The sequence below is a fragment of the Somniosus microcephalus genome, unplaced genomic scaffold (genome assembly GCF_052327205.1).
Source record: "Somniosus microcephalus isolate GS21.2 unplaced genomic scaffold, FLI_Smic_1.0 unresolved_chr3, whole genome shotgun sequence".
Taxonomy (NCBI): Eukaryota; Metazoa; Chordata; class Chondrichthyes; order Squaliformes; family Somniosidae; genus Somniosus; species Somniosus microcephalus.
Window position 1 is genome coordinate 1,052,895 of NW_028225181.1, and position 24,791 is coordinate 1,077,685.

A 24,791-nucleotide genomic window follows, 5' to 3' on the forward strand; every position below is an offset into this window, starting at 1 on the left:
TCCCCTCTATCCCGGGTATCTCCCGTTACTCTCTGTCCCCGTTCTATATTCCCCTCTATCCCGGGTATCTCCCTTTACTCTCTGTCCCCGTTCTATTTTCCCTCTATCCCGGGTAACTCCCTTTACTCTCTGTCCCCGTTCTATATTCCCCTCTATCCCGGGTATCTCCCTTTACTCTCTGTCCCCGTTCTATATTCCCCTCTATCCCGGTTATCTCCCTTTACTCTCTGTCCCTATTCTATATGCCCCTCTATCCCGGGTATCTCCCTTTACTCTCTGTCCCCGTTCTATATTCCCTCTATCCCGGGTATCTCTCTTTACTCTCTGTCCCCGTTCTTTTTTCCCCTCTATCCCGGGTATCTCCCATTACTCTCTGTCCCCGTTCTATATTCCCCTCTATCCCTGGTATCTCCCTTTACTCTCTGTCCCCGTTCTATATTCCCCTCTATCCCGGGTATCTCCCTTTACACTCTGTCCCTATTCTATATTCACCTCTATCCCGGATATCTCCCTTTACTCTCTGTCCCCATTCTATATTCCCCTCTATCCCGAGTATCTCCCTTTACTCTCTGTCCCCGTTCTATATTCCCCTCTATCCCGTGTATCTCCCTTTACTCTCTGTGCCCGTTCTATATTCCCTCTATCCCGGGTATCTCACGTTACTCTCTGTCCCCATTCTATATTCCCCTCTATCCCGGGTATCTCCCTTTACTCTCTGTCCCCGTTCTATATTCCCCTCTATCCCGGGCATCTCCCTTTACTCTCTGTCCCCGTTCTATATTTCCCTCTATCCCGGGTATCTCCCTTTACTCTCTGTCCCTATTCTATATTCCCCTCTATCCCGGGTATCTTCCTTTACTCTCTGTCCCCGTTCTATATTCCATCTATCCCGGGTATCTCCCTTTACTCTCTGTCCCCGTTCTATATTCCCCTCTATCCCAGGTATCTCCCTTTACTCTCTGTCCCCATTCTATGTTGCCCTCTATCCCGGGTATCTCCCTTTAATCTCTGTCCCCGTTCTATATTCCCCTCTATCCCGGGTGTCTCCCTTTATTCTCTGGCCCCGATCTATATTCCCGTCTATCCCGGGTATCTCCCTTTACTCTCTGTCCCCGTTCTATATTCCCCTCTATCCCGGGTATCTCCCTTTACTCTCTGTCCCCGTTCTATATTTCCCTCTATCTCAGGTATCTCCCTTTAGTCTCTGTCCCCGTTCTATATTCCCCTCTCTCCCGGGTGTCTCCCTTTATTCTCTGTCCCCGTTCTATATTCCCCTCTATCCCGGGTATCTCCCTTTACTCTCTGTCCCCGTTCTATATTCTCCTCTATCCCGGGTATCTCCCTTTACTCTCTGTCCCCGTTCTATATTCCCCTCGATCCCGGGTATCTCCCTTTACTCTCTGTCCCCGTTCTATATTCCCCTCTATCCCGGGTATCTCCCTTTACTCTCTGTGCCAGTTCTATATTCCCTCTATCCCGGGTATCTCACCTTACTCTCTGTCCCCATTCTATATTCCCCTCTATCCCGGGTATCTCACTTTACTGTCTGTCCCCGTTCTATATTCCCCTCTATCCCGGGTAACTCCCTTTACCGTCTGTCCCCGTTCTATATTCCCCTCTATCCCGGGTATCTCCCTTTACTCTCTGTCCCCGTTCTATATTCCCCTCTATCCCAGGTATCTCCCTTTACTCTCTGTCCCCGTTCTATATTCCCCTCTATCCCGGGTATCTCACTTTACTCTCTGTCCCCGTTCTATATTCCCCTCTATCCCGGGTATCTCCCTTTACTCTCTGTCCCCGTTCTATATTCCCCTCTATCCCGGGTATCTCCCTTTACTCTCTGTCCCCGTTCTATTTTCCCTCTATCCCGGGTAACTCCCTTTACTCTCTGTCCCCGTTCTATATTCCCCTCTATCCTGGGTATCTCCCTTTACTCTCTGTCCCCGTTCTATATTCCCCTCTATCCCGGTTATCTCCCTTTACTCTCTGTCCCTATTCAATATGCCCCTCTATCCCGGGTATCTCCCTTTACTCTCTGTCCCCATTCTATATTCCCCTCTATCCCGAGTATCTCCCTTTACTCTCTGTCCCCGTTCTATATTCCCCTCTATCCCGTGTATCTCCCTTTACTCTCTGTGCCCGTTCTATATTCCCTCTATCCCGGGTATCTCACGTTACTCTCTGTCCCCATTCTATATTCCCCTCTATCCCGGGTATCTCCCTTTACTCTCTGTCCCCGTTCTATATTCCCCTCTATCCCGGGCATCTCCCTTTACTCTCTGTCCCCGTTCTATATTTCCCTCTATCCCGGGTATCTCCCTTTACTCTCTGTCCCTATTCTATATTCCCCTCTATCCCGGGTATCTTCCTTTATTCTCTGTCCCCGTTCTATATTCCATCTATCCCGGGTATCTCCCTTTACTCTCTGTCCCCGTTCTATATTCCCCTCTATCCCAGGTATCTCCCTTTACTCTCTGTCCCCATTCTATGTTGCCCTCTATCCCGGGTATCTCCCTTTAATCTCTGTCCCCGTTCTATATTCCCCTCTATCCCGGGTGTCTCCCTTTATTCTCTGGCCCCGATCTATATTCCCGTCTATCCCGGGTATCTCCCTTTACTCTCTGTCCCCGTTCTATATTCCCCTCTATCCCGGGTATCTCCCTTTACTCTCTGTCCCCGTTCTATATTTCCCTCTATCTCAGGTATCTCCCTTTAGTCTCTGTCCCCGTTCTATATTCCCCTCTCTCCCGGGTGTCTCCCTTTATTCTCTGTCCCCGTTCTATATTCCCCTCTATCCCGGGTATCTCCCTTTACTCTCTGTCCCCGTTCTATATTCTCCTCTATCCCGGGTATCTCCCTTTACTCTCTGTCCCCGTTCTATATTCCCCTCGATCCCGGGTATCTCCCTTTACTCTCTGTCCCCGTTCTATATTCCCCTCTATCCCGGGTATCTCCCTTTACTCTCTGTGCCAGTTCTATATTCCCTCTATCCCGGGTATCTCACCTTACTCTCTGTCCCCATTCTATATTCCCCTCTATCCCGGGTATCTCACTTTACTGTCTGTCCCCGTTCTATATTCCCCTCTATCCCGGGTAACTCCCTTTACCGTCTGTCCCCGTTCTATATTCCCCTCTATCCCGGGTATCTCCCTTTACTCTCTGTCCCCGTTCTATATTCCCCTCTATCCCAGGTATCTCCCTTTACTCTCTGTCCCCGTTCTATATTCCCCTCTATCCCGGGTATCTCACTTTACTCTCTGTCCCCGTTCTATATTCCCCTCTATCCCGGGTATCTCCCTTTACTCTCTGTCCCCGTTCTATATTCCCCTCTATCCCGGGTATCTCCCTTTACTCTCTGTCCCCATTCTATTTTCCCTCTATCCCGGGTAACTCCCTTTACTCTCTGTCCCCGTTCTATATTCCCCTCTATCCTGGGTATCTCCCTTTACTCTCTGTCCCCGTTCTATATTCCCCTCTATCCCGGTTATCTCCCTTTACTCTCTGTCCCTATTCAATATGCCCCTCTATCCCGGGTATCTCCCTTTACTCTCTGTCCCCGTTCTATATTCCCTCTATCCCGGGTATCTCTCTTTACTCTCTGTCCCCGTTTTTTTTCCCCTCTATCCCGGGTATCTCCCATTACTCTCTGTCCCCGTTCTATATTCCCCTCTATCCCTGGTATCTCCCTTTACTCTCTGTCCCCGTTCTATATTCCCCTCTATCCCGGGTATCTCCCTTTACTCTCTGTCCCTGTTCTATATTCACCTCTATCCCGGGTATCTCCCTTTACTCTCTGTCCCCATTCTATATTCCCCTCTATCCCGAGTATCTCCCTTTACTCTCTGTCCCCGTTCTATATTCCCCTCTATCCCGGGTATCTCCCTTTACTCTCTGTGCCCGTTCTATATTCCCTCTATCCCGGGTATCTCACGTTACTCTCTGTCCCCATTCTATATTCCCCTCTATCCCGGGTATCTCCCTTTACTCTCTGTCCCCGTTCTAAATTCCCCTCTATCCCGTGTATCTCTCTTTACTCTCTGTCCCCGTTCTATATTCCCCTCTATCCCGGGTATCTCGCATTACTCTCTGTCCCCGTTCTATATTCCCTCTATCCCGGGTATCCCCCTTTACTCTCTGTCCCCGTTCAATATTCCCCTCTATCCCGGGTATCTCCCTTTACTCTCTGTCCCCGTTCTATATTCCCCACTATCCCGGGTACCTCCCTTTACTCTCTGTCCCCGTTCTATATTTCCCTCTATCCCGGGTATCTCCCTTTACTCTCTGTCCCCATTCTATATTCCCCTCTATCCCGGGTATCTCCCTTTATTCTCTGTCCCCGTTCTATATTCCCCTCTATCCCGGGTATCTCCCTTTACTCTCTGTCCCCGTTCTATTTTCCCTCTATCCCGGGTAACTCCCTTTACTCTCTGTCCCCGTTCTATATTCCCCTCTATCCCGGGTATCTCCCTTTACTCTCTGTCCCCGTTCTATATTCCCCTCTATCCTGGGTATCTCCCTTTACACTCTGTCCCCGTTCTATTTTCCCTCTATCCCGGGTAAATCCCTTTACTCTCTGTCCCCGTTCTATATTCCCCTCTATCCCGGGTATCTCCCATTACTCTCTGTCCCCATTCTATATTCCCTCTATCCCATATATCTCCCTTTACTCTCTGTCCCCGTTCTATATTCTCCTCCATCCCGGGTATCTCCCTTTATTCTCTGTCCCCGATCTATATTCCCCTCTATCCCGAGTATCTCCCTTTACTCACTGTCCACGTTCTATATTCCCCTCTATCCCGGGTATCTCCCTTTACTCTCTGTCACCGTTCTATAATCCCCCTCCATCCCGGGTATCTCCCTTTACTCTCTGTCCCCGTTCTATATTCCCCTCTATCCCGGGTATCTCCCTTTACTCTCTGTCCCCGTTCTATATTTCCCTCTATCCCGGGTATCTCCCTTTACTCTCTGTCCCTATTCTATATTCCCCTCTATCCCGGGTATCTTCCTTTACTCTCTGTCCCCGTTCTATATTCCCTCTATCCCGGGTATCTCCCTTTACTCTCTGTCCCCGTTCTATATTCCCCTCTATCCCAGGTATCTCCCTTTATTCTCTGTCCCCATTCTATGTTGCCCTCTATCCCGGGTATCTCCCTTTATTCTCTGTCCCCGTTCTATATTCCCCTCTATCCCGGGTGTCTCCCTTTATTCTCTGGACCCGATCTATATTCCCGTCTATCCCGGGTATCTCCCTTTACTCTCTGTCCCCGTTCTATATTCCCCTCTATCCCGGGTATCTCCCTTTACTCTCTGTCCCCGTTCTATATTTCCCTCTATCTCAGGTATCTCCCTTTAGTCTCTGTCCCCGTTCTATATTCCCCTCTCTCCCGGGTGTCTCCCTTTATTCTCTGTCCCCGTTCTATATTCCCCTCTATCCCGGGTATCTCCCTTTACTCTCTGTCCCCGTTCTATATTCTCCTCTATCCCGGGTATCTCCCTTTACTCTCTGTCCCCGTTCTATATTCCCCTCGATCCCGGGTATCTCCCTTTACTCTCTGTCCCTGTTCTATATTCACCTCTATCCCGGGTGTCTTCCTTTACTCACTGTCCCCGTTCTATATTCCCCTCTATCCCGGGTATCTCCCTTTACTCACTGGCCCCGTTCTATATTCCTCTCTATCCCGGGTATCTCCCTTTACTCTCTGTCCCCGTTCTATATTCCCCTCTATCCCGGGTATCTCCCTTTACTCACTGTCCCCGTTCTATATTCCCCTCTATCCCGGATATCTCCCTTTACTCACTGTCCCCATTCTATATTCCCCTCTATCCCGGGTATCTCCTTTTACTCTCTGTCCACGTTCTATATTCCCCTCTATCCCAGGTATCTCCCTTTACTCTCTGTCCCCGTTCTATATTCCTCTCTATCCCGGGTATCTCCCTTTACTCTCTGTCCCCGTTCTATATTCCCCTCTATCCCGGGTATCTCCCTTTACTCTCTGTCCCTGTTCTATATTCCCCTCTATCCCGGGTATCTCCCTTTACTCTCTGTCCCAGTTCTATATTCCCCTCTATCCCGGATATCTCCCTTTACTCTCTGTGCCCGTTCTATATTCCCCTCTCTCCCGGGTATCTCCCTTTACTCTCTGTCTCCGTTCTATATTCCCCTCTATCCGGGTATTCCCCTTTACTCTCTGTCCCCGTTCTATATTCCCCTCTATCCCGGGTATCTCCCTTTACTCTCTGTCCCCGTTCTATATTCCCCGCTATCCCGGGTATCTCCCTTTACTCTCTGTCCCCGTTCTATATTCCCCTCTATCCGGGTATTCCCCTTTACTCTCTGACCCCGTTCTATATTCCCCTCTATCCCGGGTATCTCCCTTTACTCTCTGTCCCCGTTCTATATTCCCCTTTATCCCGGGTATCTCCCTTTACTGTCTGTCCCCGTTCTTATTCCCCTCTATCCCGGGTATCTCCCTTTACTCTCTGTCCCCGTTCTATATTCCCCTCTATCCCGGGTATCTCCCTTTTCTCACTGTCCCCGTTCTATATTCCCCTCTATTCCGGGTATCTCCCTTTACTCTCTGTCCCCGTTCTATATTCCCGTCTATCATGGGTATCTCCCTTTTCTCTCTGTCCCCGTTCTATATTCCCCTCTATCCCGGGTATCTCCCTTTACTCTCTGTCCCCGTTCTATATTCCCCTCTATCCCGGGTATCTCCCTTTACTCTCTTCCCCCATTCTATATTACCCTCTATCCCATGTATCTCCCTTTACTCTCTGTCCCCGTTCTATATTTCCATCTATCCCGGGGATCTCCCTTTACTCTCTGTCCCCGTTCTATATTTCCCTCTATCCCGGTATCTCCCTTTACTCTCTGTCCCCGTTCTATATTCCCCTCTATCCCGGGTAACTCACTTTACTCTCTGTCCCCGTTCTATATTTCCCTCCATCCCGGGTATCTCCCTTTACTCTCTGTCCCCGTTCTATATTCCCCTCTATCCCGGGTATCTCCCTTTACTCTCTGTCCCCGTTCTATATTCCACTCTATCCAGGGTATCTCCCTTTACTTTCTGTCCCCGTTCTATATTCCCCTCTATCCCGGGTATCTCCCTTTACTCTCTGTGCCCGTTCTATATTCCCCTCTCTCCCGGGTATCTCCCTTTACTCTCTGTCTCCGTTCCATATTCCCCTCTATCCGGGTATTCCCCTTTACTCTCTGTCCCCGTTCTATATTCCCCTCTATCCCGGGTATCTCCCTTTACTCTCTGTCCCCGTTCTATATTCCCCGCTATCCCGGGTATCTCCCTTTACTCTCTGTCCCCGTTCTATATTCCCCTCTATCCGGGTATTCCCCTTTACTCTCTGTCTCCGTTCTATATTCCCCTCTATCCCGGGTATCTCCCTTTACTCTCTGTCTCCGTTCTATATTCCCCTCTATCCGGGTATTCCCCTTTACTCTCTGACCCCGTTCTATATTCCCCTCTATCCCGGGTATCTCCCTTTACTCTCTGTCCCCGTTCTATATTCCCCTCTATCCCAGGTATCTCCCTTTACTCTCTGTCCCCATTCTATGTTGCCCTCTATCCCGGGTATCTCCCTTTAATCTCTGTCCCCGTTCTATATTCCCCTCTATCCCGGGTGTCTCCCTTTATTCTCTGGCCCCGATCTATATTCCCGTCTATCCCGGGTATCTCCCTTTACTCTCTGTCCCCGTTCTATATTCCCCTCTATCCCGGGTATCTCCCTTTACTCTCTGTCCCCGTTCTATATTTCCCTCTATCTCAGGTATCTCCCTTTAGTCTCTGTCCCCGTTCTATATTCCCCTCTCTCCCGGGTGTCTCCCTTTATTCTCTGTCCCCGTTCTATATTCCCCTCTATCCCGGGTATCTCCCTTTACTCTCTGTCCCCGTTCTATATTCTCCTCTATCCCGGGTATCTCCCTTTACTCTCTGTCCCCGTTCTATATTCCCCTCTATCCCGGGTATCTCCCATTACTCTCTGTCCCCGTTCTATATTCCCCTCTATCCCTGGTATCTCCCTTTACTCTCTGTCCCCGTTCTATATTCCCCTCTATCCCGGGTATCTCCCTTTACTCTCTGTCCCTGTTCTATATTCACCTCTATCCCGGGTATCTCCCTTTACTCTCTGTCCCCATTCTATATTCCCCTCTATCCCGAGTATCTCCCTTTACTCTCTGTCCCCGTTCTATATTCCCCTCTATCCCGGGTATCTCCCTTTACTCTCTGTGCCCGTTCTATATTCCCTCTATCCCGGGTATCTCACGTTACTCTCTGTCCCCATTCTATATTCCCCTCTATCCCGGGTATCTCCCTTTACTCTCTGTCCCCGTTCTAAATTCCCCTCTATCCCGTGTATCTCTCTTTACTCTCTGTCCCCGTTCTATATTCCCCTCTATCCCGGGTATCTCGCATTACTCTCTGTCCCCGTTCTATATTCCCTCTATCCCGGGTATCCCCCTTTACTCTCTGTCCCCGTTCAATATTCCCCTCTATCCCGGGTATCTCCCTTTACTCTCTGTCCCCGTTCTATATTCCCCACTATCCCGGGTATCTCCCTTTACTCTCTGTCCCCGTTCTATATTTCCCTCTATCCCGGGTATCTCCCTTTACTCTCTGTCCCCATTCTATATTCCCCTCTATCCCGGGTATCTCCCTTTATTCTCTGTCCCCGTTCTATATTCCCCTCTATCCCGGGTATCTCCCTTTACTCTCTGTCCCCGTTCTATTTTCCCTCTATCCCGGGTAACTCCCTTTACTCTCTGTCCCCGTTCTATATTCCCCTCTATCCCGGGTATCTCCCTTTACTCTCTGTCCCCGTTCTATATTCCCCTCTATCCTGGGTATCTCCCTTTACACTCTGTCCCCGTTCTATTTTCCCTCTATCCCGGGTAAATCCCTTTACTCTCTGTCCCCGTTCTATATTCCCCTCTATCCCGGGTATCTCCCATTACTCTCTGTCCCCATTCTATATTCCCTCTATCCCATGTATCTCCCTTTACTCTCTGTCCCCGTTCTATATTCTCCTCCATCCCGGGTATCTCCCTTTATTCTCTGTCCCCGATCTATATTCCCCTCTATCCCGAGTATCTCCCTTTACTCACTGTCCACGTTCTATATTCCCCTCTATCCCGGGTATCTCCCTTTACTCTCTGTCACCGTTCTATAATCCCCCTCCATCCCGGGTATCTCCCTTTACTCTCTGTCCCCGTTCTATATTCCCCTCTATCCCGGGTATCTCCCTTTACTCTCTGTCCCCGTTCTATATTTCCCTCTATCCCGGGTATCTCCCTTTACTCTCTGTCCCTATTCTATATTCCCCTCTATCCCGGGTATCTTCCTTTACTCTCTGTCCCCGTTCTATATTCCCTCTATCCCGGGTATCTCCCTTTACTCTCTGTCCCCGTTCTATATTCCCCTCTATCCCAGGTATCTCCCTTTATTCTCTGTCCCCATTCTATGTTGCCCTCTATCCCGGGTATCTCCCTTTATTCTCTGTCCCCGTTCTATATTCCCCTCTATCCCGGGTGTCTCCCTTTATTCTCTGGACCCGATCTATATTCCCGTCTATCCCGGGTATCTCCCTTTACTCTCTGTCCCCGTTCTATATTCCCCTCTATCCCGGGTATCTCCCTTTACTCTCTGTCCCCGTTCTATATTTCCCTCTATCTCAGGTATCTCCCTTTAGTCTCTGTCCCCGTTCTATATTCCCCTCTCTCCCGGGTGTCTCCCTTTATTCTCTGTCCCCGTTCTATATTCCCCTCTATCCCGGGTATCTCCCTTTACTCTCTGTCCCCGTTCTATATTCTCCTCTATCCCGGGTATCTCCCTTTACTCTCTGTCCCCGTTCTATATTCCCCTCGATCCCGGGTATCTCCCTTTACTCTCTGTCCCTGTTCTATATTCACCTCTATCCCGGGTGTCTTCCTTTACTCACTGTCCCCGTTCTATATTCCCCTCTATCCCGGGTATCTCCCTTTACTCACTGGCCCCGTTCTATATTCCTCTCTATCCCGGGTATCTCCCTTTACTCTCTGTCCCCGTTCTATATTCCCCTCTATCCCGGGTATCTCCCTTTACTCACTGTCCCCGTTCTATATTCCCCTCTATCCCGGATATCTCCCTTTACTCACTGTCCCCATTCTATATTCCCCTCTATCCCGGGTATCTCCTTTTACTCTCTGTCCACGTTCTATATTCCCCTCTATCCCAGGTATCTCCCTTTACTCTCTGTCCCCGTTCTATATTCCTCTCTATCCCGGGTATCTCCCTTTACTCTCTGTCCCCGTTCTATATTCCCCTCTATCCCGGGTATCTCCCTTTACTCTCTGTCCCTGTTCTATATTCCCCTCTATCCCGGGTATCTCCCTTTACTCTCTGTCCCAGTTCTATATTCCCCTCTATCCCGGATATCTCCCTTTACTCTCTGTGCCCGTTCTATATTCCCCTCTCTCCCGGGTATCTCCCTTTACTCTCTGTCTCCGTTCTATATTCCCCTCTATCCGGGTATTCCCCTTTACTCTCTGTCCCCGTTCTATATTCCCCTCTATCCCGGGTATCTCCCTTTACTCTCTGTCCCCGTTCTATATTCCCCGCTATCCCGGGTATCTCCCTTTACTCTCTGTCCCCGTTCTATATTCCCCTCTATCCGGGTATTCCCCTTTACTCTCTGACCCCGTTCTATATTCCCCTCTATCCCGGGTATCTCCCTTTACTCTCTGTCCCCGTTCTATATTCCCCTTTATCCCGGGTATCTCCCTTTACTGTCTGTCCCCGTTCTTATTCCCCTCTATCCCGGGTATCTCCCTTTACTCTCTGTCCCCGTTCTATATTCCCCTCTATCCCGGGTATCTCCCTTTTCTCACTGTCCCCGTTCTATATTCCCCTCTATTCCGGGTATCTCCCTTTACTCTCTGTCCCCGTTCTATATTCCCGTCTATCATGGGTATCTCCCTTTTCTCTCTGTCCCCGTTCTATATTCCCCTCTATCCCGGGTATCTCCCTTTACTCTCTGTCCCCGTTCTATATTCCCCTCTATCCCGGGTATCTCCCTTTACTCTCTGCCCCCATTCTATATTACCCTCTATCCCATGTATCTCCCTTTACTCTCTGTCCCCGTTCTATATTTCCATCTATCCCGGGGATCTCCCTTTACTCTCTGTCCCCGTTCTATATTTCCCTCTATCCCGGTATCTCCCTTTACTCTCTGTCCCCGTTCTATATTCCCCTCTATCCCGGGTAACTCACTTTACTCTCTGTCCCCGTTCTATATTTCCCTCCATCCCGGGTATCTCCCTTTACTCTCTGTCCCCGTTCTATATTCCCCTCTATCCCGGGTATCTCCCTTTACTCTCTGTCCCCGTTCTATATTCCACTCTATCCAGGGTATCTCCCTTTACTTTCTGTCCCCGTTCTATATTCCCCTCTATCCCGGGTATCTCCCTTTACTCTCTGTGCCCGTTCTATATTCCCCTCTCTCCCGGGTATCTCCCTTTACTCTCTGTCTCCGTTCCATATTCCCCTCTATCCGGGTATTCCCCTTTACTCTCTGTCCCCGTTCTATATTCCCCTCTATCCCGGGTATCTCCCTTTACTCTCTGTCCCCGTTCTATATTCCCCGCTATCCCGGGTATCTCCCTTTACTCTCTGTCCCCGTTCTATATTCCCCTCTATCCGGGTATTCCCCTTTACTCTCTGTCTCCGTTCTATATTCCCCTCTATCCCGGGTATCTCCCTTTACTCTCTGTCTCCGTTCTATATTCCCCTCTATCCGGGTATTCCCCTTTACTCTCTGACCCCGTTCTATATTCCCCTCTATCCCGGGCATCTCCCTTTACTCTCTGTCCCCGTTCTATATTCCCCTTTATCCCGGGTATCTCCCTTTACTGTCTGTCCCCTTTCTTTATTCCCCTCTATCCCGGGAATCTCCCTTTACTCTCTGTCCCCGTTCTATATTCCCCTCTATCCCGGGTATCTCCCTTTACTCACTGTCCCCATTCTATATTCCCCTCTATCCCGGGTATCTCCCTTTACTCTCTGTCCCAGTTCTATATTTCCCTCTATCCCGGGTATCTCCCTTTACTCTCTGTCCCCGTTCTATATTCCCCTCTATCCCGGGTATCTCCCTTTACTCTCTGTCCCCGTTCTATATTTCCCTCTATCCCGGGTATCTTTTTTTACTCTCTGTCCCCGTTCTATATTCCCCTCTATCCCGGGTATCTCCCTTTACTCTCTGTCCCCGTTCTATATTCCCCTCTATCCTGGGTATCTCCCTTCACTCTCTGTCCCCGTTCAATATTCACCTCTATCCTGGGTATCTCCCTTTACTCTCTGTCCCTGTTCTATATTCCCCTCTATCCCGGGTATCTCCCTTTACTCTCTGTCCCCGTTCTATATTCCCCTCTATCCCGGGTATCTCTCTTTACTCACTGTCCCCGTTCTATATTCCCCTCTATCCCGGGTATCTCCCTTTACTCACTGTCCCCGTTCTATATTTCCCTCTATACCGGGCATCTCCCTTTACTCTCTGTCCCCGTTCTATATTCCCCTCTATCCCGGGTATCTCCCTTTACTCTCTGTCCCCGTTCTGTATTCCCCTCTATCCCGGGTATCTCCCTTTACTCTCTGTCCCCGTTCTATATTCCCTCTATCCTGGGTATCTCTCTTTACTCTCTGTCCCCGTTCTATATTCCCCTCTATCCCGGATATCTCCCTTTACTCACTGTCCCCATTCTATATTCCCCTCTATCCCGGGTATCTCCTTTTACTCTCTGTCCACGTTCTATATTCCCCTCTATCCCAGGTATCTCCCTTTACTCTCTGTCCCCGTTCTATATTCCTCTCTATCCCGGGTATCTCCCTTTACTCTCTGTCCCCGTTCTATATTCCCCTCTATCCCGGGTATCTCCCTTTACTCTCTGTCCCTGTTCTATATTCCCCTCTATCCCGGGTATCTCCCTTTACTCTCTGTCCCAGTTCTATATTCCCCTCTATCCCGGATATCTCCCTTTACTCTCTGTGCCCGTTCTATATTCCCCTCTCTCCCGGGTATCTCCCTTTACTCTCTGTCTCCGTTCTATATTCCCCTCTATCCGGGTATTCCCCTTTACTCTCTGTCCCCGTTCTATATTCCCCTCTATCCCGGGTATCTCCCTTTACTCTCTGTCCCCGTTCTATATTCCCCGCTATCCCGGGTATCTCCCTTTACTCTCTGTCCCCGTTCTATATTCCCCTCTATCCGGGTATTCCCCTTTACTCTCTGACCCCGTTCTATATTCCCCTCTATCCCGGGTATCTCCCTTTACTCTCTGTCCCCGTTCTATATTCCCCTTTATCCCGGGTATCTCCCTTTACTGTCTGTCCCCGTTCTTATTCCCCTCTATCCCGGGTATCTCCCTTTACTCTCTGTCCCCGTTCTATATTCCCCTCTATCCCGGGTATCTCCCTTTACTCTCTGTCTCCGTACTATATTCCCCTCTATCCCGGGTATCTCCCTTTACTCTCTGTCTCCGTTCTATATTCCCCTCTATCCGGGTATTCCCCTTTACTCTCTGACCCCGTTCTATATTCCCCTCTATCCCGGGCATCTCCCTTTACTCTCTGTCCCCGTTCTATATTCCCCTTTATCCCGGGTATCTCCCTTTACTGTCTGTCCCCGTTCTTTATTCCCCTCTATCCCGGGAATCTCCCTTTACTCTCTGTCCCCGTTCTATATTCCCCTCTATCCCGGGTATCTCCCTTTACTCACTGTCCCCATTCTATATTCCCCTCTATCCCGGGTATCTCCCTTTACTCTCTGTCCCAGTTCTATATTTCCCTCTATCCCGGGTATCTCCCTTTACTCTCTGTCCCCATTCTATATTCCCCTCTATCCCGGGTATCTCCCTTTACTCTCTGTCCCCGTTCTATATTTCCCTCTATCCCGGGTATCTTTTTTTACTCTCTGTCCCCGTTCTATATTCTCCTCTATCCCGGGTATCTCCCTTTACTCTCTGTCCCCGTTCTATATTCCCCTCTATCCTGGGTATCTCCCTTCACTCTCTGTCCCCGTTCAATATTCCCCTCTATCCTGGGTATCTCCCTTTACTCTCTGTCCCTGTTCTATATTCCCCTCTATCCCGGGTATCTCCCTTTACTCTCTGTCCCCGTTCTATATTCCCCTCTATCCCGGGTATCTCTCTTTACTCACTGTCCCCGTTCTATATTCCCCTCTATCCCGGTTATCTCCCTTTACTCACTGTCCCCGTTCTATATTCCCCTCTATCCCGGGCATCTCCCTTTACTCTCTGTCCCCGTTCTATATTCCCCTCTATCCCGGGTATCTCCCTTTACTCTCTGTCCCCGTTCTGTATTCCCCTCTATCCCGGGTATCTCCCTTTACTCTCTGTCCCCGTTCTATATTCCCTCTATCCCGGGTATCTCTCTTTACTCTCTGTCCCCGTTCTATATTCCCTCTATCCCGGGTATCTCACTTAACTCTCTGTCCCCATTCTATATTCCCCTCTATCCCGGGTATCTCCCTTTACTGTCTGTCCCCATTCTATATTCCCCTCTATCCCGGGTAACTCCCTTTACTGTCTGTCCCCGTTCTATATTCCCCTCTATCCCGGGTATCTCCCTTTTCTCTCTGTCCCCGTTCTATATTCCCCTCTATCCCGGGTATCTCCCTTTACTCTCTGTCCCCGTTCTATATTACTCTCTATCCCGGGTATCTCCCTTTACTCTCTGTCCCCGTTCTATATTCCCCTCTATCCCACGTATCTCCCTTTACTCTCTGTCCCCGTTCTATATTCCCTCTATCCCGGGTATCTCACTTTACTCTCTGTCCCCGTTCTATATTCCCCTCTATCCCGGGTATCTCCCTTTACTCTCTGTCCCAGTTCTATATTCCCCTCTATCATAGAAACATAGAAACATAGAGATAGGAACAGGAGTAGGCCATTCGGCCCTTCGAGCCTGCTCCGCCATTCAATGAGATCATGGCTGATCTTCGTCTGAGATCATAGCTGATCTTATCAGTTCAGTACCCCGTCCCCGCCTTTTCTCCGTAACCCTTAATCCCCTTAGCCTTCAGAAATATATCCAATTCTCTCTTGAAAATATTTATTGAATTAGCCTTCACAGCCCTCTGTGGCAGGGAATTCCACAGGCTCACCACTCTTTGAGTGAAGAAATTCTTCCTCATCTCTGTTTTAAATGATTTGCCCGCTATTTTTAGACTGTGGCCCCTGGTTCTGTGCTCCCCTGCCATTGGAAACATTCTCTCTGAATTCAACCTGTCCAGGCCTGCCATAATTTTATATGTTTCGATGAGATCCCCTCTCAATCTTCTAAACTCCAGTGAGTACAAGCCCAAACTATTCAATCTCTCCTCGTAGGTCATTCCCGCCATTCCAGGTATCAGCCTGGTGAATCGCCGCTGCACTCCTTCCATGGCAAGAACATCCTTCCGCAGATGGGGCGACCAAAACTGTACACAATACTCCAGATGCGGTCTCACCAGCACCTTGTACAGCTGTAGTAAGGTATCCCTATTCCTATACTCGAACCCCCTTGATATGAAGGCCAACATACCATTTGCCTTCTTAATCGCCTGTTGCACCTGCATGCTCTCCTTCAGTGACTGGTGCACAAGAACACCCAGGTCCCTCTGCACTTCCCCATCTCCCAATCTATTGCCATTTAGATAATAATCCACCCTCCTGTTTTTACCCCCAAAGTGGATAACCTCGCATTTATCCACATTATAGTGCATCTGCCACGTATCCGCCCATTCCCCCAACCTGTCCAAATCGCACTGTAGCCTCCTGACATCCTCATCAGAGCCCACCCCTCCTCCTAGTTTAGTGTCGTCAGCGAATTTGGAAATATTGCATCCAATTCCCTGATCCAGATCATTTATATATATTGTGAACAGCTGGGGTCCCAGGACAGATCCTTGCGGCACCCCGCTGGTCACTGCCTGCCACTCCGAAAACGAGCCGTTTATTCCAACTCTCTGTTTTCTATCCGCCAGCCAGTTCTCTATCCACGTTAATACTTTGCCCCCAATCCCATGAGCCTTAATTTTGCATGATAATCTTTTGTGTGGAACCTTATCGAAGGCTTTCTGGAAGTCAAGGTACACCACATCCACTGGCTCTCCCCCATCTATTTTACCAGTTACTTCCTCAAAAAATTCCAGCAGATTAGTCAAACACGATTTACCCTTTGTAAATCCATGTTGACTCTGTCCGATCCTTTCCCCATTTGTCAAGTGCTCCGCTATTTTATCCTTAATAATGGACTCTAGCATTTTGCCCACAACCGATGTAAGGCTTACTGGTCTATAATTCCCTGCTTTCTCTCTACCCCCCTTTTTAAATATTGGGGTAACATTAGCTACCCTCCAATCCACGGGTACTGTTCCCGAGTCAATGGAGTTCCGGAAGATGATTCTTAGAGCATCTGCTATCTCCAGGGCCACCTCCTTAAGTACCCTAGGATGTAGTTTATCAGGCCCCGGGGATTTGTCGGCCTTCAGTCCCCTCAACTTACCCAACACCATATCCCTAGAGATACTAATTTCTGTCAGCTCCTCCCTCTCATTAGTCCCTATGTTTGTCGATATTCCTGGGAGGTTATTTGTGTCCTCCTTTGTGAATACAGAACCAAAGTATGAGTTTAATTGGTCTGCCATTTCCTTATTCTCCATTATATATTCTCCCGAATCGGACTGCAAGGGACCGACTTGGGATTTTACCAGTCTTTTCCTCCTGATATACCGATAAAAGCTTTTGCAGTCTGTCTTTATGTTTGCTGCAAGTTTACTTTCGTATTCTATTTTCCCCTTCCTGATTAATCCCTTTGTCCTCTTTTGCTGTATCCTGTACTGCCCCCAATCTTCCGGTCTGGTGTTTTTTTTTGCCAGTTGATATGCCCTTTTTTTTGATTTTATGCTGTCCCTAATTTCCCTCGTTATCCACGGTTGAGTCACCTTTTTAGGTTTATTTTTATGCCAAACCGGTATAAACATGTTCTGGAATTCTTCCATTCTATCTTTGAATGCTTGCCATTGTCTGTCCACTGTCAATCCCCCCAGAAACACCACCCAATCAATCTTACCCAATTCCCGTCTCATACCCTCGTAATTCCCTTTATTTAAGTTCTGGACCTTAGTCTCTGATTCAATTTCCTCACTCTCCATCTCGACTGAGAGCTCGATCATATTATGATCGCTCTGACCCAAGGGGCCTCGTACAAGAAGATTGCTGATAAGTCCCTTCTCATTGCACAATACCCAGTCTAAAATGGCCTGATCTCGAGTCGGCTCCTCGACATATTGGTCCAGATAACCGTCCCGAAAACATTCCAGGAATTCCTCCTCCTCAGAATTTTTACTAATTTGGGTAGTCCAATCAATATGTAAATTAAAGTCACCCATGATGACAGCTGTGCTCTTATCGCACGCTTCTCTAATTTCCCTTATTATGCCTTCCCTCACCTCCATATTACTATTTGGAGGCCTATATATCACACCCACTAACGTTTTCCTCCCCTTGCTATTTCTCATTTCTACCCATACAGATTCCGTTTCATCCGAGTTAATATCCTTCCTTTCCATTGCATTAATCCCCTCCTTTACCAGCAATGCTACCCCACCTCCCCTACCTTTTTGCCGATCCTTCCTAAATATTGTATATCCCTGGATGTTAAGTTCCCAGCCTTGCCCACCCTGCAGCCACGTTTCTGTAATCCCAATCAAATCATACTTGTTTACCTCTATTTCCACAACTAATTCATCCACCTTGTTCCTAATGCTTCTAGCATTAAGATACAAAGCCTTCAGGCTTGCTTTATTCACACTCTCATTATGAATTAGTTTGGCCCTTTGTGTTTCTCTCCTTTGCTTATTGCTTCTCACCTTTCTACCATCTATTTCTAACTTCATATGACTTCCCTCTTTTCCACTACCTAGGTTCCCATCCCCCTGCCAAATTCGTTTAAATCCTCCCGAACCGCCCTAGAAAATATTACCCCGAGGACATCGGCTCCCTCACAGTTCAGGTGTAGACCGTCCCCTTGGTACAGGTCACTCCTCCCCAAGAACTGGTTCCAATGCCTCAAGAACTTAAATCCCTCTCCCTTGCACCACTTTCAAGCCACGTATTTAGCTTATCTATCTTACTCTCTCTAAACTTATTAGCTCGTGGCACTGGTAGCAATCAAGAGATTACTACCTTTGAGGTCCTACTTTTCAATTTAGCTCCTAACTCCCTAAATTCAGCTTGTAGGACCTCCTCCCTCTTTTTACCTACATCGTTGGTACCTACATGTACCACGACAACTGGCTGATCCCCCTCCCCCTTCAGAATGCTCTGCACCCGCTCCGAGACATCCTTGACCCTTGCACCAGGGAGGCAACATACCATCTTGGAGTCTCGGTCTCGGCCACAGAAACTCCTATCTAGCCCCCTTACAATTGAATCCCCTATCACTATAGCCCTATCCCTCTTTTTCCCGCCCTTCTGTGCAGCAGAGCCAGTCATGGTGCCCTGAACCTGGCTGCTGGTGCCTTCCCCTGATAAGTCATCTCCCCCAACAGTACCCAAAACGGTAAACCTGTTTTGGAGGGAGATGACCGCAGGTGACTCCTGCACTACCTTCCTGGGTATCTCCCTTCACTCTCTGTCCCCGTTCAATATTCCCCTCTATCCTGGGTATCTCCCTTCACTCTCTGTCCCTGTTCTATATTCCCCTCTATCCCGGGTATCTCCCTTTACTCTCTGTCCCCGTTCTGTATTCCCCTCTATCCCGGGTATCTCCCTTTACTCACTGTCCCCGTTCTATATTCCCCTCTATCCCGGGTATCTCCCTTTACTCACTGTCCCCGTTCTATATTCCCCTCTACCCCGGGCATCTCCCTTTACTCTCTGTCCCCGTTCTATATTCCCTCTATCCCGGGTATCTCTCTTTACTCTCTGTCCCCGTTCTATATTCCCCTCTATCCCGGGTATCTCCCTTTACTCTCTGTGCCCGTTCTATATTCCCTCTATCCCGGGTATCTCACTTTACTCTCTGTCCCCATTCTATATTCCCCTCTATCCCGGGTATCTCACTTTACTCTCTGTCCCCGTTCTATATTCCCCTCTATCTCGGGTATCTCCCTTTACTCTCTGTCCCCGTTCTATATTCCCCTCTACCCCGGGTATCTCTCTTTACTCTCTGTCCCCGTTCTATATTCCCCTCTATCCCGGGTATCTCCCTTTACTCTCTGTCCCCGTTCTATATTCCCCTCTATCCCGTGTATCTCCCTTTACTCTCTGTCCCCGTTCTATTTTCCCTCTATCCCGGGTAACTCCCTTTACTCTCTGTCCCCGTTCTATATTCCCCGCTATCCCGGGTATCTCCCTTTACTCTCTGTCCCCGTTCTATATTCCCCTCTATCCCGGGTATCTCCCTTTACTCTCTGTCCCTATTCTATATGCCCCTCTATAACGGGTATCTCCCTTTACTCTCTGTCCCCGTTCTATATTCCCTCTATCCCGGGTATCTCTCTTTACTCTCTGTCCCCGTTCTATATTCCCCTCTATCCCTAGTATCTCCCTTTACTCTCTGTCCCCGTTCTATATTCCCCTCTATCCCGGGTATCTCCCTTTACTCTCTGTCCCTGTTCTAAATTCACCTCTATCCCGGGTATCTCCCTTTACTCTCTGTCCCCATTCTATATTCCCCTCTATCCCGGGTATCTCCCTTTACTCTCTGTCCCCGTTCTATATTCCGCTCTATCCTGGGTATCTCCCTTTACTCTCTGTGCCCGTTCTATATTCCCTCTATCCCGGGTAACTCACGTTACTCTCTGTCCCCATTCTATATACCCCTCTATCCCGGGTATCTCACTTTACTCTCTGTCCCCGTTCTATATTCCCCTCTATGCCGGGTATCTCCCTTTACTCTCTGTGCCCGTTCTAAATTCCCCTCTATCCCGTGTATCTCCCTTTACTCTCTGTCCCCGTTCTATATTCCCCCTATCCCGGGTATCTCTCTTTACTCTCTGTCCCCGTTCTATATTCCCCTCTATCCCGGGTATCTCGCTTTATTCTCTGTCCCCGTTCTATATTCCCCTCTATCCCGGGTATCTCCCTTTACTCTCTGTCCCCGTTCTATATTCCCCTCTATCCCGAGTATCTCCCTTTACTCACTGTCCCCGTTCTATATTCCCCTCTATCCCGGGTATCTCCCTTTACTCTCTGTCCCCGTTCTATATTTCCCTCTATCCCGGGTATCTCCCTTTACTCTCTGTCCCTGTTCTATTTTCCCCTCTATCCCAGGTATCTTCCTTTACTCTCTGTCCCCGTTCTATATTCCCTCTATCCCGGGTATCTCCCTTTACTCTCTGGCCCCGTTCTATATTCCCCTCTATCCCAGGTATCTCCCTTTACTCTCTGTCCCCATTCTATGTTCCCCTCTATCCCGGGTATCTCCCTTTATTCTCTGTCCCCGTTCTATATTCCCCTCTATCCCGGGTGTCTCCCTTTATTCTCTGTCCCCGATCTATATTCCCGTCTATCCCGGGTATCTCCCTTTACTCTCTGTCCCCGTTCTATATTCCCCTCTATCCCGGGTATCTCCCTTTACTCTCTGTCCCCGTTCTATATTTCCCTCTATCTCAGGTATCTCCCTTTCGTCTCTGTCCCCGTTCTATATTCCCCTCTCTCCCGGGTGTCTCCCTTTATTCTCTGTCCCCGTTCTATATTCCCCTCTATCCCGGGTATCTCCCTTTACTCTCTGTCCCCGTTCTATATTCTCCTCTATCCCGGGTATCTCCCTTTACTCTCTGTCCCCGTTCTATATTCCCCTCTATCCCGGGTATCTCCCTTTACTCTCTGTCCCCGTTCTATATTCCCCTCTATCCCGGGTATCTCCCTTTACTCTCTGTCCCTATTCTATATGCCCCTCTCTAACGGGTATCTCCCTTTACTCTCTGTCCCCGTTCTATATTCCCTCTATCCCGGGTATCTCTCTTTACTCTCTGTCCCCGTTCTATATTCCCCTCTATCCCTGGTATCTCCCTTTACTCTCTGTCCCCGTTCTATATTCCCCTCTATCCCGGGTATCTCCCTTTACTCTCTGTCCCTGTTCTAAATTCACCTCTATCCCGGGTATCTCCCTTTACTCTCTGTCCCCATTCTATATTCCCCTCTATCCCGGGTATCTCCCTTTACTCTCTGTCCCCGTTCTATATTCCGCTCTATCCCGGGTATCTCCCTTTACTCTCTGTGCCCGTTCTATATTCCCTCTATCCCGGGTAAGTCACGTTACTCTCTGTCCCCATTCTATATTCCCCTCTATCCCGGGTATCTCACTTTACTCTCTATCCCCGTTCTATATTCCCCTCTATGCCGGGTATCTCCCTTTACTCTCTGTGCCCGTTTTAAATTGCCCTCTATCCCGTGTATCTCCCTTTACTCTCTGTCCCCGTTCTATATTCTCCCTATCCCGGGTATCTCTCTTTACTCTCTGTCCCCGTTCTATATTCCCCTCTATCCCGGGTATCTCGCTTTACTCTCTGTCCCCGTTCTATATTCCCCTCTATCCCGGGTATCTCGCTTTACTCTCTGTCCCCGTTCTATATTCCCTCTATCCCGGGTATCCCCCTTTATTCTCTGTCCCCGTTCTATATTCCCCTCTATCCCGGGTATCTCCCTTTATTCTCTGTCCCCGTTCTATATTCCCCTCTATCCCGGGTATCTCCCTTTACTCTCTGTCCCCGTTCTATATTCCCCTCTATCCCGAGTATCTCCCTTTACTCACTGTCCCCGTTCTATATTCCCCTCTATCCCGGGTATCTCCCTTTACTCTCTGTCACCGTTCTATATTCCCCCTCTATCCTGGGTATCTCCCTTTACTCTCTGTCCCCGTTCTATATTCCCCTCTATCCCGGGTATCTCCCTTTACTCTCTGTCCCCGTTCTATATTTCCCTCTATCCCGGGTATCTCCCTTTACTCTCTGTCCCTGTTCTATTTTCCCCTCTATCCCAGGTATCTTCCTTTACTCTCTGTCCCCGTTCTATATTCCCTCTAAACCCGGGTATCTCCCTTTACTCTCTGTCCCCGTTCTATATTCCCCTCTATCCCAGGTATCTCCCTTTACTCTCTGTCCCCATTCTATGTTCCCCTCTATCCCGGGTATCTCCCTTTACTCTCTGTCCCCGTTCTATATTCCCCTCTATCCCGAGTATCTCCCTTTACTCACTGTCCCCGTTCTATATTCCCCTCTATCCCGGGTATCTCCCTTTACTCTCTGTCACCGTTCTATATTCCCCCTCTATCCTGGGTATCTCCCTTTACTCTCTGTCCCCGTTCTATATTCCCCTCTATCCCGGGTATCTCCCTTTACTCTCTGTCCCCGTTCTATATTTCCCTCTATCCCGGGTATCTCCCTTTACTCTCTGTCCCTGTTCTATTTTCCCCTCTATCCCAGGTATCTTCCTTTACTCTCTGTCCCCGTTCTATATTCCCTCTAAACCCGGGTATCTCCCTTTACTCTCTGTCCCCGTTCTATATTCCCCTCTATCCCAGGTATCTCCCTTTACTCTCTGTCCCCATTCTATGTTCCCCTCTATCCCGGGTATCTCCCTTTATTCTCTGTCCCCGTTCTATATTCCCCTCTATCCCGGGTGTCTCCCTTTATTCTCTGTCCCCGATCTATATTCCCGTCTATCCCGGGTATCTCCCTTTACTCTCTGTCCCCGTTCTATATTCCCCTCTATCCCGGGTATCTCCCTTTACTCTCTGTCCCCGTTCTATGTTTCCCTCTATCTCAGGTATCTCCCTTTCGTCTCTGTCCCCGTTCTATATTCCCCTCTCTCCCGGGTGTCTCCCTTTATTCTCTGTCCCCGTTCTATATTCCCCTCTATCCCGGGTATCTCCCTTTACTCTCTGTCCCCGTTCTATATTCTCCTCTATCCCGGGTATCTCCCTTTACTCTCTGTCCCCGTTCTATATTCCCCTCTATCCCGGGTATCTCCCTTTACTCTCTGTCCCCGTTCTATATTCCCCTCTATCCCGGGTATCTCCCTTTACTCTCTGTCCCTATTCTATATGCCCCTCTCTAACGGGTATCTCCCTTTACTCTCTGTCCCCGTTCTATATTCCCTCTATCCCGGGTATCTCTCTTTACTCTCTGTCCCCGTTCTATATTCCCCTCTATCCCTGGTATCTCCCTTTACTCTCTGTCCCCGTTCTATATTCCCCTCTATCCCGGGTATCTCCCTTTACTCTCTGTCCCTGTTCTAAATTCACCTCTATCCCGGGTATCTCCCTTTACTCTCTGTCCCCATTCTATATTCCCCTCTATCCCGGGTATCTCCCTTTACTCTCTGTCCCCGTTCTATATTCCGCTCTATCCCGGGCATCTCCCTTTACTCTCTGTGCCCGTTCTATATTCCCTCTATCCCGGGTAAGTCACGTTACTCTCTGTCCCCATTCTATATTCCCCTCTATCCCGGGTATCTCACGTTACTCTCTGTCCCCGTTCTATATTCCCCTCTATGCCGGGTATCTCCCTTTACTCTCTGTGCCCGTTTTAAATTGCCCTCTATCCCGTGTATCTCCCTTTACTCTCTGTCCCCGTTCTATATTCTCCCTATCCCGGGTATCTCTCTTTACTCTCTGTCCCCGTTCTATATACCCCTCTATCCCGGGTATCTCGCTTTACTCTCTGTCCCCGTTCTATATTCCCTCTATCCCGGGTATCCCCCTTTACTCTCTGTCCCCGTTCTATATTCCCCTCTATCCCGGGTATCTCCCTTTACTCTCTGTTCCCGTTCTATATTCCCCTCTATCCCGGGTATCTCCCTTTACTCTCTGTCCCCGTTCTATATTTCCCTCTATCCCGGGTATCTCCCTTTACTCTCTGTCCCCGTTCTATATTCCCCTCTATCCCGGGTATCTCCCTTTACTCTCTGTCCCCGTTCTATATTCCCCTCTATCCCGGGTATCACCCTTTACTCTCTGTCCCCGTTCTATTTTCCCTCTATCCCGGGTAACTCCCTTTACTCTCTGTCCCCGTTCTATATTCCCCTCTATCCCGGGTATCTCCCTTTACTCTCTGTCCCCGTTCTATATTCCCCTCTATCCCGGGTATCTCCCTTTACACTCTGTCCCCGTTCTATTTTCCCTCTATCCCGGGTAATCCCTTTACTCTCTGTCCCCGTTCTATATTCCCCTCTATCCCGGGTATCTCCCATTACTCTCTGTCCCCATTCTATATTCCCTCTATCCCGGGTATTTCCCTTTACTCTCTGTCCCCGTTCTATATTCTCCTCTATCCCGGGTATCTTCCTTTATTCTCTGTCCCCGTTCTATATTCCCCTCTATCCCGAGTATCTCCCTTTACTCACTGTCCCCGTTCTATATTCCCCTCTATCCCGGGTATCTCCCTTTACTCTCTGTCACCGTTCTATATTCCCCCTCTATCCCGGGTATCTCCCTTTACTCTCTGTCCCCGTTCTATATTCCCCTCAATCCCGGGTATCTCCCTTTACTCTCTGTCCCCGTTCTATATTTCCCTCTATCCCGGGTATCTCCCTTTACTCTCTGTCCCTGTTCTATATTCCCCTCTATCCCAGGTATCTTCCTTTACTCTCTGTCCCCATTCTATGTTCCCCTCTATCCCGGGTATCTCCCTTTCCTCTCTGTCCCCGTTCTATATTCCCCTCTAACCCGGGTATCTCCCTTTACTCTCTGTCCCCGTTCTATATTTCCCTCTATCTCAGGTATCTCCCTTTAGTCTCT